We start from the raw sequence: 17,341 nt of genomic DNA on the forward strand, positions 1-17,341 counted from the left end.
GAAAATAAATGCTGATGATGTTCAATAACTCCATGCAGGTTTTTTTGTGTGATTAAGAAGCACTATAGTTATTATGTTTTGACTTCTAAAATGTGAAGTACATATTTTTAAGAATAATCCTCTGAGACTAGAAACTGATAACTGTTAATTCTGTAAGAAGATAAAAAAAAAGATATTTATGTCATATTTGCCTGGGGTACCTATCCATGTAGCTTATCAGATTTAAAAGTGGAGTCCTCAACATGGCACTTTTTATCATCTGTCTCCTAAAATTCCACTCCCTGCTGCTTTTATCCCTTAGGAAACATGGAGTTTATTAGTTCTTTCCTTCTGGTCACATGGGAAACAACAGTCACCTGGGGAACTCTCCCAGGAGGGCAAAGGAGCTATAGCTAATGTTTTCATTTCTACATTAGTTCAGAGAGACTGAATTCCATATAGTTGTAGTATAACCCCTGCACCAAAAATAAGAAAAGTAGACTAAATATATGCCAAATAAAAATATGTAAATCACAGGGGCGCCTGGGTGGCTCAGTCGGTTAAGCGACTGCCTTCGGCTCAGGTCATGGTCCTGGAGTCCCGGGATCGAGTCCCGCATCGGGCTCCCTGCTCGGCGGGGGGTCTGCTTCTCCCTCTGACCCTCCCCCCTCTCATGTGCTCTCTCTCTCTCATTCTCTCTGTCTCAAATAAATAAATAAAATCTTTAAAAAAAAAAAAAAAAAAAAAAAAATATGTAAATCACAGATTGAAAACATTTCAGACCGCAATGCGGCCTTTAATGTTTTGGCATATTTACTATAATTCAGATAGCATCAGTGAAATACTAAGAAACTAATTTTGAAAATATTTGGCAACTTTTACTTCAGGATTATATTGAAAAAAAATTTCCAAGGTGTTATATAACATGTAAAAGACTAAGAATCCTACATCAAATTATGCTGTGGATATATTTGGGTTTTGCTTATGGCTTTTTTTTCTTACTTTTCCTAATAGTATAATCAGTTGTATCAACATTTTGTAATGTAAGCTGATGTAACACTGATTGAATAAATTTGAATGTGATCTTATATAAAAATTGCTCTTTCCAATTCAGAACAAACTTGTAACAACTCTGTGCCAAATATAGTTTTAGGTGACTTGTTCATATGTTTATATATTTACCATCTAGTTTTTTTTTTCTTTTAAGTATTCAAAGCCCCAGTTTATGGTCTATTTCCAAAAGGATCACTAGTCAGCAAGCCCACTCTAAAATAATGGCTAAAGGAAGTTTTTAAGACATACGGTAAATGATACCAAAACAAACAAATAAAAACAAAAAACAACCTTGGAAAATCAGGAATTAAGAAAGTATAATAGAATTGGTAAAACTATGATTGAATATATCTTCTTGGGTTCTTTAAAATACATTGAATGGTTGAAGGCAAATATTATGAAAGTGTACAATGTGGTTTTCATTGTATGCACATGTAATATATAAGACTAAAGGACCTACTATATGGTGGCAAGTATATGTAATACAAAAGACTAAAGGGCCTATATGATGGTAAGATTTCTCCACACAAATTAAGGTGGTAAAATATTAGTTCAAAGTAGACTGTGTATAGTAAAATGTGAATTTTGTTATTACTAGAGAAAACACTAAAAATTACAAAGAAATATAGTCACAATCTTGTAGGTAAATTAAAATGACATAATACAGCAAAAAAAAGGAAATAAAAAGAGGGATGGAAAGCAGAGAGAATAAATAGAAAACAAGTAATAAAACAATCAACCCTAATTCAAGCATGTCTATAATTATAACATAGTGGTCTAAAAAAGAAACCGATTAAAAAACAGAGATTATGAGAACAGATTAGAAATACAACCTATGTGCTGTCTACAAGAAACTCACTTGAATTAAAACCATAGGGTAGGATAAAAGAATAAAAGAATGAAAAAAGATACATCATCCTAATACAAATCAAAAGAAAGGAGTGGTAGTGCTTATAGTCAACAATACTTAAAATCTTATTAAGAGGGTAGATCTCATATTAAATGTTCTTACAACAAATGTGCACACAAAAATACATAAGGAAACTTTTGGAGGTGATGAATATGTCTATTACCTGGCTTGTGGTAGTGGGTTCATGGGTGTTTGCATATATACAAACTCTTCAAATTATATACGTAAAATATGTGCAGTTTTCAAAATATCAATTACGCATCCATAAAACTGCTCCTTAAAAAAAGGCAGTAGTAGTGGTCATTATGTAAATATATGAAAGCTGAAAAACTGAAAATTGCAAAATAAATCACTTAAAATAATCATAACATAAAAGAATGCTCAGGTATAAATCTAATAAAATATGTAAAAGATGTATATGCTGAAAACTATAAAACACTGATGAAAGAATTTTTTTAAAAGAGCTAAATAAGTTGAGGTGCATACCATTTTCATGAGTTGGAAGAATTAAAATAGGAATCATAAACTATCCATGAATTGATCCATACATTTCTTATAATATAAATCAAAATCTGAGCTTTTTTTGTATAGATAATTTGATTATAAAATCTTTTGGGTTAAACTAAAAGGGAAAGGATAATTAAGTCAGAAAAGCAAAGGAATTAAAGTAGCTAATGCATTTTAATAAAGGAAAGTTCATTTAAATTAGTCATATTACCCAGCATTACAACATACTTTAAAGCTACAGTAATCAATTCACTGTAGAACTGGTGAAAGGACACACATATACATTAAAAAAAAAAAAAATACAGAGTACAGAAATAGGGACATATAAATATGGCCATGTGATGTTTGACCAATACACAAAAGAAATTCAATAGATAAAGGCAAGTCTTTTCAACAAATAATGTTGGACCAGTTGTAAATCATTTGCAAAAAAATGTTTGTCAAACTAAACCTTACACTTTATATTAAAATTAACTCAAAATGAATCATAGATTTAAATCTAACACAGAAAACTATAAAACTTTTAGAGGAAATCATTTAACAAAATCTTCATGATTTGGGATTGGGTGAAGAGTTCTTAGATATAGCATCATAAAAGTAAAAAGAATATTGATAATGAAAATTTCATCAAACTTAAAACTTTAGCTCTGTGAAATACCCTGTTTAGAGGAAACATAAGCATCAGACTGGAAGAACATATTTACAAAGAGCTCAAATCCAGCATATATAACAAGTGCTCAAAATGCAACAATAAGAAAGCAAACAACCAATTAAAAACTGTGAAAAGGCCATGAACAAAAGTTTCACCAAAGAAAATATAAAAATGGCAAATAAGCTGATAAAAATGTTTAACATGATTAGCTATTAGTACCATGCAAATTAAAACCACAATGAGATACTATTATACACCTATCAGAATGGTGTATAAACTGACATAAAATACTGACAATATCAAGTCCTGGTGAAAATACAAAGCAAATGGGATCCTATATATTGCTGGTGGGGATGAAAAATGTTACAGACACGCTAGAAAACAATCTGCCTTTTTCTCATTCAGTTAAATATATCCATACTATAAAACCCAGCAATCCATCTCTTAGATATTTACCCTAGAAAAATAAAAACTTACTGTATTAGTCTGTTATGACTATCATAAATACAAAGACTGGGGGGCTTAAACAACAGAAATTTATTTATCACAGTTTTGGAGGCTGGAAGTCCAAGATCAAGGTACCAGCAGGGTTGGTTTCTTGTGACATCTCTCTTTTTGCTTTGCTTACAACCCCCTTCTTGCTCTTTCCTCAAATTGCCTTTTCTCTATATGCATTTGGATAGAGAGAGTTCTGATGTCTCTTTCTCTTCCCATAGAAACATTAGTCCAATTGGATTAGGGCACTACCCTTATAACCTCATTTAACCTTAATTACCTCCCTAAAGGCCCCATCTCCAAATACAGTCATGTTGGAGGGTTAGGGTTTTAACATATTAATTTGGGGGACTCAATTGAGTCCATAACATTCTACCCTCTGACCCCCAAAATTCATGTCCTTCTTGCATACAAAATACATTCATCCGTACCAACAACTCCAAAAGACATAACTCATTCTAGCATCAATTCCTAGTCCAAAATATCATCTAAATATCATCTAAATCAGGTAAGGGTGAGACTCAGGTTATGATTCATACTGAGGCAAAATTCTTCTCCAGTCACGAATCTGTTAAATCAACAAGTTATGTATTTACAAAATACAATGGTAGGACAGGCATAGTATAGACATTCCCATTCCAAAAGGGAAAAATGGGCAAGAAGAAAAAGGTATTGAGCACCAAGGAAGTCTAAAACCTAGCATGGCAAATTCCATTAGTTTTGTTTTTTTGTTGTTTGACAGAGAGAGAGAGAGAGAGATCACAAGTAGGCAGACAGGCAGGCAGAGGGAGAGGGAGAAGCAGGCTCCCTGCTGAGCACAGAGCCCGATGTAGGGCTCGATCCCAGGACCCTGGGATCATGACCTGAGCCGAAGGCAGACGCTTAACCATCTGAGCCACCCAGGTGCCCCTCCATTAGGTTTTATGACTTGAGAATAATCCTCTTTAGCTCAGTACTCTGCCCTCTGGTCCAAATGGGGTGTCAGCATTACTCCTATGGCCCTAGGTGGTGGCCTGTCCCCTTGGCTCTGCAAGGTGACCTTTCATCTGAGGCATTGCATGGAGGCATCTTAGTCTGCTGAAACTGACGAGGTAACTTCTTTTGGATGTAATGCAATGAATTTTATAATTTTTACTGTCGGCATCAGAAATCCTCTTAATGGAAGACCATACATGTTTTGGAAAATACCTTAAATATTAAATATTGGTCTGCCTTAAGTGATCAAAATGAAAAAGCAAGGGATCTAAGGACCTTGTCAGTGTACAAGAAAGCTAAGCTGTTCTGACTTAAATCTAAAAAAAAAAAAAAAAAAAATAGGGGATGTTGGAGGAGTAGGAAAAGAAGGAACAAGAGGAACCACTGAGATGACACAAAACTAAGTACTTTTGGGAATAAAGCTAACATTAAAAATATGCCAAAATCTGAAGGAATTTTAACAGTAATTGGGTGGATACTATGTTGCTACACTATAACTTTCTTTGCAGTCCTCCCATTTCCTCAGAAAAATCTGCTAAAATCAAATGCCTTATGGGGAGAGTGTTTTGGTGAGGAAGGAGGTGAGTTTCACTTTAGACTCATCCTGGCTTGAAAGAGAAAAAGCAGCTACAATATTGAAAACAATCCTCTTCCCAGACAAACTTTTGGGAACTCAATCTTGAAACCAGGAGTGACCATGAAAAATAAATCAAAGGTCAGTGGGTAAGCTCAAAGAAGTTCTGGGAAGGCAAAATAAAGTCAGCGATGTTAAATATAAACCCATAGAAACAACTCAACAAAAACAAAAAAGCAAAGAGGAAAACAACTGAGTAAAAAATAATAAAATCTCAGAAACCAATGGGAGAATATAAAAAAGACAGAGTTCAAAAAGGAAAAGGAAAAAAGAAAGTAGAAAAAAATATTTGAAGAAATGATGTTTGAAAGTTTTCCAAAGTTAGTGAAATAAAATTTAGCATATAGATTCAAGAGACTCAACATACACCAAAGAAAAGAACCACAAAAAAACCCATACTTAGGCTCATCAACATCCAACTTAGGAAAATCAATGATAAGACAAATCTTGAAAGCAATGAGAAATAATGATATCCTACAGACAGGTTAGGTGGTTTTTAAAATGTTCACAAATTATTTTTAAGATTTATTTATTTATTTTAGAGAGAGCGGTGGTGGCAGAGGAAGAGAGAGTGTGAAGGCTTCACTGAGTGTGAAGGCTGATGCATGACTTGATCCCAAGACCCTGAGATCATGACCTGAGCCGCAATCAAGAGTTGGATGCTTAACCAACTGAGCTACCCAGGCATTCCAAATGTTCACATATTCTTTAATATTCCTCCCCTTTAGGAGTAGCAAGAACTAATTATCTCTTCTTGAGTGTGAACCCCTAATGGATAGGGACCCCTAATGGATAGAATAAAGTGGAAGTGATAGTGTGTGATTTCAGGGACTAGGTCTAAAGGGGCTGTGGTTTTCTGCTCTCTCTTCCTCTCATTTTCTCTTCCTCTCTCAGATCATTTGTTTTGGAAGATGCCAGATGCCATGTCATAAAGTTATTCACTTGTGGAGAGGCCCATGTAGTGAGGAGCTAAGTCTTCCCTCTAAGAGCCAGCATGGAACTGAAGCTTCTTGCCAACAGCCACATGTTAAGTTTTAACACAGATTTTCCAGTACTAGTTAAGCCTTCACATTATTTTAATTATAGCTGATCTCTTGACTGCAACCTAATGAGAAAACTTAGCCACAACTACCCAGCTAAACAGCTCTAGAGTTCTGATCCTCAGAAATTTATTGAGATAATAAATATTTGTTGTTTCAGCCATTAAATTTTGTTATGGTTTATTACATAGCAATAGATAACTATTACAGATATTGGTACATTGAAATAGGGTGCTTTAAAATGAGGGAGTAAGTAGCTTTGAGACTGGGGAATAGGGGGTTGCTGGAGAACTTTCAGTCAAATTCTTCTAAAAACAGATCAACAAGAACGCTGGAAATTTTCATTGAAAGGGTCAGAGACAATACAAAATGAAAAGAAAACTATAGAACCCTAAAATTCTACTGGTAAGAAGCTAGCTTACAGCTGTGAATTGTGCAAGACTGTTCAATCTCAGATCTGTACCTCTGAAGCAAATAATGCAATATATGTTAAGAAAAAAAAAAAAGAAGAAGGTAGCGGGAGGGGAAGAATGAAGCAGGGGAAATCGGAGGGGTAGACGAACCATGAGAGACGATGGACTCTGAAAAACAAACAGGGTTCTAGAGGGGAGGGGGGTGGGAGGATGGGTTAGCCTGGTGGTGGGTATTGAGGAGGGCACATTCTGCATGGAGCACTGGGTGTTATGCACAAACAATGAATCATGGAACACTTCATCTAAAACTAATGATGTAATGTATGGGGATTAACATTAGAATAAAAAAAAAAAAAGAAGCTAGCTTACAGTAGCCAAGATATGGAAGCAATCTAAGTGTCAATCGATAGATGAAAGTTTAAAGATGATGTGGTATATCCAAAATATGCTACACTTGCGGTTCCATGTTCATCTTTATATCACCCATTTTCTACAGAAATCCTATCAAGTCAGTTTAGCAAGAATTCCCACCTTCCACATCTGGTCGAATTCTTCATGCCCAACCATCCCCAGGTATTATCTTACCAACCTGCCCTGTCTTCAGAAAGAATCTTGTTAGAACAGCCCCAGCTCCTTGGCTATAAATCCTCACTTTTCCTTGTTGGAGTATTTGGAGTTGAGCCCAATCTCTTCCCTCCTTCAAACCCTCCACAGCTACAGTCCCCTAAACAAAAGTCTTCCTAACAGTTTAAAACCTAATAGAAGCCCTCTGGGAATTCTCAAAAACCTAGGGAAGGGTTTTAGAATTCCACTGGCCAAGGAATGGGAAAAGTGGTATTATCAGGCAATCTCATCTAGGTTCCAAATGGCAGGAAGGGAGACATGTGGTCAGTTATGGAAATAACCATATTCTCTGTAACATGACAATTGCTATTTAAATTATGGCTCACTTGTAGCACATATGTGGTTCATTAGTTTCTATATTTTAAATCCAATTTTTGGTTCCACTTTACATCACTATTATAGATTTTCCTTCTGCTAATGTGCTACTCTTTATTATAATTACTTTTAAACTATGCTAATCCACCTGAAATTGTGATTCCAACATGACTGGGAAGGAAAGAAACAAGAGAAACAGGGAAGAAGGGAGGAAAGGAGGAAGAAAATAGGTTTCAAAAAATTTTGGCCTTATTATCTCTTTGATTTCTGTTATTTTATTGTTCATCAGTTTGCCATCAACAGCTCTTTGCCATCTCTATACCCCTTGCAACATGCATATTTAAAATTCTTACAGTAAGTGAATTCACATCCATTCATCCATAAAGATTACATAACTGGTCTTCAATATAAGTAGAATGGATTTTACTGATCTCTCAACACTCTATAGCCTTTCTTACAAACAAAAACACGCACTGATGATGATTTTCTAGGATTCGGAGTTCACTTTTTAGCTAGGAAACCAAAAGTGATTCTGACCAGAACAGGAATAAAGTGCAATCAGTAATAACACAATCTAATCAAGAAAGGTCATTATTCTTACATTGTTCAGATAAATACAAAGTAAAGTTTATTTTTATTGCTTTCTGTCTTTTCCTTTTGAAAATCTATTCAAACCTACTGGTGTCCTAATGACTGTTTACAGTGTTCTAAGGTTTTCCATCTCCAAATAACTAGTTGTCTAGTGAACCCAAATGTGTAGCCCTCTTGCCTTGGTCCTTCACTGCAGACCTCATCTCCACTGGACTTACCCTGTCTCCTTTCCCACTGACAATATATGTCTATTTTTCCAAGTTCTAAGATCTCAATTCCATTTTTCTAATTCTGAAAGAGAGAAGAGTGGAAGGAAAGTCATCTTCACAGAGGGCCAGCATTAGAATTACAGCAGTCTAAGTGCCTCATTTCCTTCATACAGGAAGAAATTATCTAGTACTCTCAGTAATTCAAGGATAAAAGAGCCTGAAATTCACATCCTTCGACCCTCTCAGGACCTAAACCATCAGGCTTTGGCAGCCAGGGTATAGCTAGTCCTCAGAGTTGTCAAGGGAAATGTAATAGCATTTTATAATCTGAAGGCACCTTGACTGCCATGACTTGAAATTCTCTTTATTCAGTAGAATTTACATCATCTTTAACAAAGATTCTCTGCCTTGATTTCTTTTCACTCAGTAATATAACATCTGCATTACTTTCCTCTGACATCCTAAGAAGGTCTCCATAAATATGCATTTTCCATTGAATTTATGATACAACCACACTGAATGCATTCTTGACATCATGTCACTTACTTAGTCGTGCACTGACATTATAATGTTATTTACTACAAAGTCGCATTGACAGCATCTTGGGAACACTGTGACAGCATTTTAGTTGCCATGAAAATGAATACCAAAAGCACATTTGAACAAAAATCACTTGCAGGGAAAAAAATACCAAAGAGGACCTAGATATATTTATCGTAGTTTTTTTTAAAACAATTTAACATCTGAACACTCACTGGCAGTTTGTTCTAGTTCAGTGGCACATTACAGACCAAACACTGCTCCTTTTCAAAATACTAAAAGGAATTTTGCCTGAAACAGAGAAGAACAGAATCTAGAACTTGGTGATAGTTTCTTAAATGCAAGATACTTTTATTATCTACCTACTGTTTTTTATCAAATGACTGCATCAATAGGAAGTCAATCTACATTAAAATGGACATCTTTATAAGTGTATATTTAAAGATATATTTTAGTACAAGCAGTATAGACCATCTTTAATCCAGTGATTCATTTTAGATGAAGTTTTCATACATCAGCTATTAGGTTTATCTATTACGTGTATTTTTTTTTAAAGATTTTATTTATTTATTCATGAGAGACAGAGAGAGAGAGAGAGAGGCAGAGGGAGAAGCAGGCTCCCAAGGAGCAGGGAGCCCGATGCGGGACTCGATCCCAGGACCCTGGGATTATGACCTGAGCCGAAGGCAGACGCTTAACCATCTGAGCCACCCAGGCGCCCCTATTACATGTATTTTTAAGTGCCTTGATAGAATATAATAGATGCCTCTAGGTAATATTTTCAGGGAAGGGAAAGAAGAAAAAATAAAATAACAACTAACATTTAATAGTTCCCACTCAGTGCCAAATACTGCTTACCAAACATTTTTTGTACCTAGGCTCATTTAGTCATGACAAGAACCCCATAGGGTATGTATAATTATAATTTTCTACCAATAAGAAATAGCCTCCAAGAGGTGAACCATTTTTTGAGGGCACAGAGCTACGAAGTAATGGAGTTAGAATTTGAACATGTCTGACTCAGTGACCACGTTACAATGCTTCTTGAAAGAAGATAAAGGGAAAAATGTATCCAAAAGTGTGCATATGGTGGGGGTATGCCTGAGACTATCTACAAACGCTTCTAGTTCATGAAGATAAGTGTTTTCATTTGCCATTCCTGCAGGGAGACTCGTAGAAGCCAAGGGTTTCTGACATACAGCAATGACTGATAAACCCAGAGTAAGATGTCCAGTAGGATCATGTCTGATAAGAATTGTTGAGGGTCATTACCTCCGGAGTATGAATGGGCTTCTCTAGAACCATACATAGTACCACCACGTCCTTGAGTTTTAGGCTGCTGCTAGTACTCTAGCAATTAATGGTAAGTAATTCTATTTTATAAATCATTTAGGTTTACGGTTTAGCATACTGGAGTATCTAATCCCAGCTTAGGTATTAGCTATCATGTATTCAGAAATATTAAAGTCATTTTCATACTACATCATTACTTTAGCTACCCCTATTTATGGCTTAGTTAAAATTTAACTTCATATTTTGATTCCCTTAAACACACTTTTGCTAAATGTTATTAACTTGCATTAATCATATTATCAAAGTGGCAGACAAAAATTTTAGTGACTCTTAAATATAGTGCTTCAAAAGATACCATTAGAGCAAGGGAGCATGTAACACCTATCAAAAACCTCATGTGTGATTTGAGAGCCAGAAAAATGTGGACATCTGGACAGAGATCCCCCTGGATAAATACCAGAGACAGCAGCAGTCAGGTAATTTGTGCAAATTCATTTAATGCTCAATACAATTTAAATGTATTTTATTTTAGTCACAATTTTTTTAATCATTAGCCAATATATTTGTCAGAATCCACTGTCCACAATGAAATCTTATCAAATAGCCTTCATGTTCAGTTCAAGACGTCAATGAATATTTTTCCTAAAATGTCATTCTATCTCTGCCTGATCCTGCAAGCAGCCCTAGCAGGGGCTAGCACAAATCCAAAGTGACTCCTGCCCTTGGGAGAGGAGAAGACAACCACACACATACCAGTTTGGTTGCAGCCCCAGTAGCAGAACCCTATAACTGGCAGTGAGAGAGAATGACATCTGCAGCCCCAGTAGATGAATGAGGGGCAGACACCTGCTCTGACAACCAGCCCTGGCCACCAAATAAAGCCTCTCAGGGAACAAGGCAGGGAGAATACCCTGCAGAACAGTGCTACTACAGCCAAAACAGAGAAACTAAAGTCTGGCATCTAGTTTCTCTGCAGGCCCTGCCCACCAATAAAAGCCTCTCAGGGGACAAGGCAGGGAGAGTACCCTGCAGTTCAGTGCCACTGCAGCCCTGGCAAACAGGCTGAGGGTTAGCATCTGATCTGACAGCTGACACTGCCCAACTCCATGGCAGCCCCAGACTGGCCCTTAATGGCACAGACACCAAAGTCAGCCCACAAGAGGTAAAGTGTGCCATTACAGCTGACTGGACTGAAGGCAAATGAAGCTCAGCCAAAACAGGAGAGCACAAACAACCCATAAAGAAGACACCCCTAAAGCACCTGGTTCTGGTGAACAAAGGACATTGCACTACAGGGCACCCAGAGCCTTTTCTTCATACACCCACTACTTTCAAGATCAGGAGACATAACTGACTTTCCTAATATGTAGAAACAAACACAGAGAGTTAGACAAAATGAGGAGACAAAGGAATATGCCCCAAATGAAAGAATAGGACAGAATCACAGCAAAAGACCTAAGTGACATAGAGATAAGCAATATACCTAAATAAAGAATTCAAAATAATGGCCATAAAGATACTTACTAGACTTGAGGAAAGAGTGGAGGTATCAGTGAGATCATCAACAAAGAGACATAAAATACTTTAAAAAATCAATCAGTATGAACTACTCAATAACGGAAATTAAAAATACAGAAAGGAATAAATAGTAGCCTAAAGGAAGCAGCAGAATGAATCAGTGAGTTGGAAAACCAAGTAAAGGAAAGCAACCAAGCTGAACAGAAAAAAGAAAAAAAAATAATAAAAAATGAAAATGGGTTAAATGAACTCAGTGATATCATCAAGAGTAGTAACATTTGCATTATAGGGATCCCAGAAGAAGAAGACAGAGAAAAGGAGACAGAAACTTATTTAAAGAAATAATATCAGGTGTCTGGGTGGCTCAGATGGTTAGGCATGTGCCTTTGGCTCAGGTCATGATCTCAGGGTCCTGGGATCGAGTCCTGCATCAGGCTCCCTGCTCCTTGGGAGTCTGCTTCTCCCTCTGCCTCTCTCTCTCTCTGTCTCTCATGAATAAATAAATAAAATCTTTAAAAAAAAAAAAAAAAGAAATAATATCTGAAAACTTCCTTAAATCTAGTGAAGGACAGATATCCAGATCCAGGAGGCACAGACAGCCCCCAACTAAATTAACCCAAGGAGGTATACACCAAGACACATAATAATTAAAATGGCAAAAAGTAGTGATAAAGAGAGAATTTTAAAAGCAGTAACAGAAAAAAAATATTACATATAAGGGAAATGCCATAAGGATATCAGGTGATTTTTCAGCAGAAACATTTCAGGCCATGATATAATGAAAGTGCTGAAAGGGAAAAAAAACAACCAAGAATACTCTACACAGCAAGGTTATCACTCAGAATAAAAAGAGAAATAAACAGTTTCTCAGGCAAACAAAAGTTAAAAGAATTCATCACCACTAAACCTTACACTAAACCACTAAGCCTTACAAAAACATTAAAGGGCATTTTTTGAAGGGAAAGGAAAGGCCATGATCAAAAGTAAGAAAATTAGTAAAGAAAAAAATTTCATAGGTAAATGTGAACATAGTAAAAGTAATAAATTAATCACTTATAAAAACCAGTACAGAGAGTAAAGCACAAAAGCAGTAAAATCTTTTTTTTTTTCCCTCCATTCCCCTAGGATCCTCTGTTCTATTTCTTAAGATGACATCAGAGAGGGAAACAAACCATAAGAGGCTCTTAACTATAGGAAACAAACTGAGGGTTGCTGGAGGGGAGATGGGTAGGGGTACTGGAGTAACTGGGTGATGGGCATTAAGGAGGGCACATAATGTAATGAGCACTGGGTGTTATGTCCAACTGATGAATCACTGAACTCTACCTCTGAAATTAATAATACTGTATATGTTAATTAGTTGAATTTAAATAAAATTTTTAAAAAAGAAAAAAGTAGTAAAATCAATTCTATCTATAAAAATCAGTCTAGAGATTCACAAAAGGATGTAAAATATGACATTATATACATAAAATGTGAGGATAGTAACAATTCAGTGCTTTTAGAATGAACTCAGACTTAAGCAACCATCAACTTAATATAGATTGCTATATGCATAAGATGTTGGTAACCACAAATCAAAAGCCTACAACAGAATCACAAAAAATAAAGAGAAGGGAATGGAAGCCTATCTCAAAAGAAAGTCATTGAACTATGAAGGAAGAAAGCAAGAGAAGAAAGCAACAGAGGAAAAACTACAAAAAACAACCAAAAAACAAGGAACAAAAAGACAATAAGTACATATCTATCAATAATTACTTTGAATGTAAATGGAGTAAATGCTCCAATCAAAAGACACAGGTAACTGAAGTCAAAGACTGTAACAAGAGACAAAGAAGGACACTACAAGATGATAAAGAGAACAATCCAACAAGAGGATATAACAACTGTAAATATGTACACAACATGGGAGCACCAAAATACATAAAGCAACTATTAACAGACATAAAGGAAGAAACCATCAATAATACATTAGTAGTAGGGGACTTTAACACCCCACTTGCATCAATGGATACATCACCCAGACAGAAAATCAGCAAGGAAACAGTGGCTTTGAATGACACATTGGACCAGATGGACCTAACAGATATTCAGAACATCCCATCCAAAAACAGTGAAATACACATTCTTTCTAACTATACATGGACCATTCTCCAGAATGGATCAGGTTAGGCTACAAAATAAGTCTCAAAAATTTTCAAAAAGACTGAACTTATACCATGCATCTTTTCTGACCACAATGGTATAAAACTAGAAAGCAATCATAAGAAAAATTCTGGAAAGAACACAAACACATGGAGGCTAAATAGCAGGCTACAAAACAATAAATGTGTCGATAAAGAAATCAAAGAGGAAATCAAAAAATACATGGAGAGACAAATGAAAATGAAAACACAATGGTTCAAAATCTTTGGGATGCAGCAAAAGCAGTTCTAAGAAGGAAGATTATAGCAATACATTGAAAGACATTACAAGGATAATAAAGGAATACCAGGAACAGCTCTATGCCCACAAATTTGAAAACCCAAATGGAAATGGACCAATTCCTTTTAAGGTACAATTTGCCAAAATTCACAAAAGAAGGAATACACAATCTGGATAGCCCTATGTCTATTAAAGAAATTGATAACTAATAGCATACCAAGCCTTCTAAAACAGAAAGCATCAGGTCCAGATGGAGTCACTAGTGAATTCTACTAAATATTTAAGAATAAATTATACCAATTTTCTATAATCTCTTTCAGAAGACAGAAGCAGAAGGAGTATTTCCTGACTCATTCTGTGAGAACAGAATTACTTGTGAGAACAGTATTACTCTAATACCAAAATCAGCCAAAGACATTAAAAGAAAAAAAAATGATAGACCAATATTTCTCATAAACATAGATGCAAAAATTCTCAACAAAGTATTATCAAATCAAATCCAGCAAAGTATAAATATATAAAAAGAATAATACAGCACAACCAAGGGATTTATTACAAGTATTCAAGGCTGATTCAACATTTCAAAACCAATAATGGAATCTATCATGTTAATAAACTAAAGAAGGAAAATCAAATGGCCATGCTAACGGATGCAGAATAAACGTTTGACAAAATTTAGTACTCATTCATGATAAAAACTCAGTAAACAAGGAATAGAGAGGGTTTCCTCAACTTGATAAAGTATATCTACAAAAACACTATAGGAAACATCATAGTTAATCAACAGACTCTAGAAACTTTGCCACTAAGATCAAGATACAGAAAAGCCTGTCTTACAGAACAGCTAAAAATTCCCAGAATCTAAAAATAAAACCTGCCCAAACCCTCAGCTGATTGTCAAAGCAGACAAACACAGCAACGACCCACTGGACTAAGGTAAAATAGTAACAGCTGGATTCTGCCAATACTAAGCAGAAATAGCTGCTGTACACTGTAGGAGAACAGAAATTGCAGTTTAAGAACAAGTTGACTAACTAGATCAAAACAATAACAGTAAGTTTTCAGAATACAACCAAAATCCAGGGTTGACACAATCTATCATCTAAAATATCAAGTTTTGAGGGGCACCTAGGTGGCTCAGTTGTTAGGCATCTGCCTTCAGCTCAGGTCATAGTCCCGGGGTCCTGGGATCAAGCCCCGCATCGGGCTCCCTGCTTGGCGGGAAGCCTGCTTCTCCCTCCCCCACTCCCCCTGCTTGTGTTCCCTCTCTTGCTGTGTCTCTCTCTGTCAAATAAATAAATAAAATCTTAAAAAAAAATAAAAAAAAAATTAAATATCAAGTCTTTAAACAAAAATTACTATGGATGAAAACAAGAAGGTAGAACACATACTCAGAGAAAAGCGTATCAGTTAATAAAAATTGCCTACAAGCAGTTGTATCTCACACACTAAGACTTCAAAGTAACTATATACTGAAAATAATGCCAAAGAATTAAAGGAACATGTTTTCAAATAATTAAAGGATAAAACAGTCTTACTGTAAACAGTAAGGAAATAGTAACAGATAAGCTGTAACTGTACAAAATGGAAATTCTAAAATTGAAAAGTAATACTGAAATTAAAAATTCACTACATGTCATAAACAGAAGACTGGAAATGTCAGAAGGCAATGAATTTGAAAATATAATGATATAGGTTACTCAATCTGAAATACAGAGAGAAATAAGACTGAAGAAAACTTAAAGCCTTATAGATATGTGTGGGACAATATCAAGCAGTTCAACATACATGTACATTTAGTTACAGAAGGAGTGAGAAGAGAGAAAAAGAGCAGAAAAATATTTGAGGTAATAATGGTCCAAACTTTCAAAAGTAGACTGAAAATATTTACTTATAGATCCAAGAAACACATATGCTAAAAGGAGTGTTCATTTAAGGTTAAAAATTATGGTAATTTAATATTGGGTTTATAACATAAAAAGATACATGTCAATAGTAGCTCTGAGTATAGTAAGTGGAAATACACTGTGGTGAGGTTCCCATATTGTACCTGGATTAGAATATTAACTCAAAATAGACTATAATAAATAAGATCATGAAGTGTACTGCAATATCCAAAGCAACCACTAAAAATAATGCAATGGTATGCAGCTAAAGCCAATGGAGATTTTAAAATAAAATACAAAATTGTAATTATTTTTACTGACCCATAAAAGGCAGAAAAGGAAGAACAAAAGATCAAAAAAAATGGATGAGGCAAATAGAAAATAAATAACAAATGACAGACTGAAATACAATCAAGTAACAATAAATGTAAATGGACTAAAATCTGTAATAAAGATGTACTACTTTGGCTAAGTGAAGTAAATATAAACTGAGTAGAAATTTACTTACTAGTACAAAAAGAAAAATAAGTTTAAAATAAAAGGATGGAGTAAGACTAACTACACAACCAGTAAGCCTAAGAAAGCTCAAGTGTTATATAAAGGGGAAAAAACTTCAAAACAAGTAGTACTACACAGAGACTCAGAGTCCTGGGATATGCCTGCATCAGGCTCCGCACTCAGTGGGGAGTCTGCTTCTTCCTCTCCCTCTGCCCTTCCTCCCGCTTGTGTGCATGCTCTCACTCTCAAATAAATAAAAGAAATCTTTAAAATATCCATCTATCTGTCTATATGTATATACATGATTATTCTATTACTAATAGTGCCAACCAGAATCTAGAACCTAATATATAATCTAGGACACCTGAAACTTCCAAAGAGAATAGTAGAAATATTTTGTTAAAGTCCATCTGCTTCTTTTTTTGTTTTGTTTTGTTTTAAATATTTTTATTTATTTGACAGAGAGAGACACAGCGAGAGAGGGAACACAAGCAGGGGGAGTGGGAGAGGGAGAAGCAGGCTTCCCGCCGAGCAGAGAGCCCAATGCAGGGCTCGATCCCAGGACCTGAGCTGAAGGCAGACGCTTAACGACTGAGCCACCCAGGTGCCCCAAAGTCCATCTGCTTTTTAATAAAGTAATAAAGTGGGAAAACAATTAACTCAGCCATGATTCAGAAAACTAAAATGTAGCAATTTCATACATATATACAAAGGTAAGTCCATGGCTCCTTTTAAGCTCACTGTAAATCTTAAGCAGAGGAAAGGGCAGAGAGGAATTTCTCTAT

The sequence above is a fragment of the Mirounga angustirostris genome, unplaced genomic scaffold (assembly GCF_029215605.1).
Source record: "Mirounga angustirostris isolate CCGP_5_RB_7025 unplaced genomic scaffold, mMirAng1.0.hap1 SCAF_12, whole genome shotgun sequence".
Taxonomy (NCBI): Eukaryota; Metazoa; Chordata; class Mammalia; order Carnivora; family Phocidae; genus Mirounga; species Mirounga angustirostris.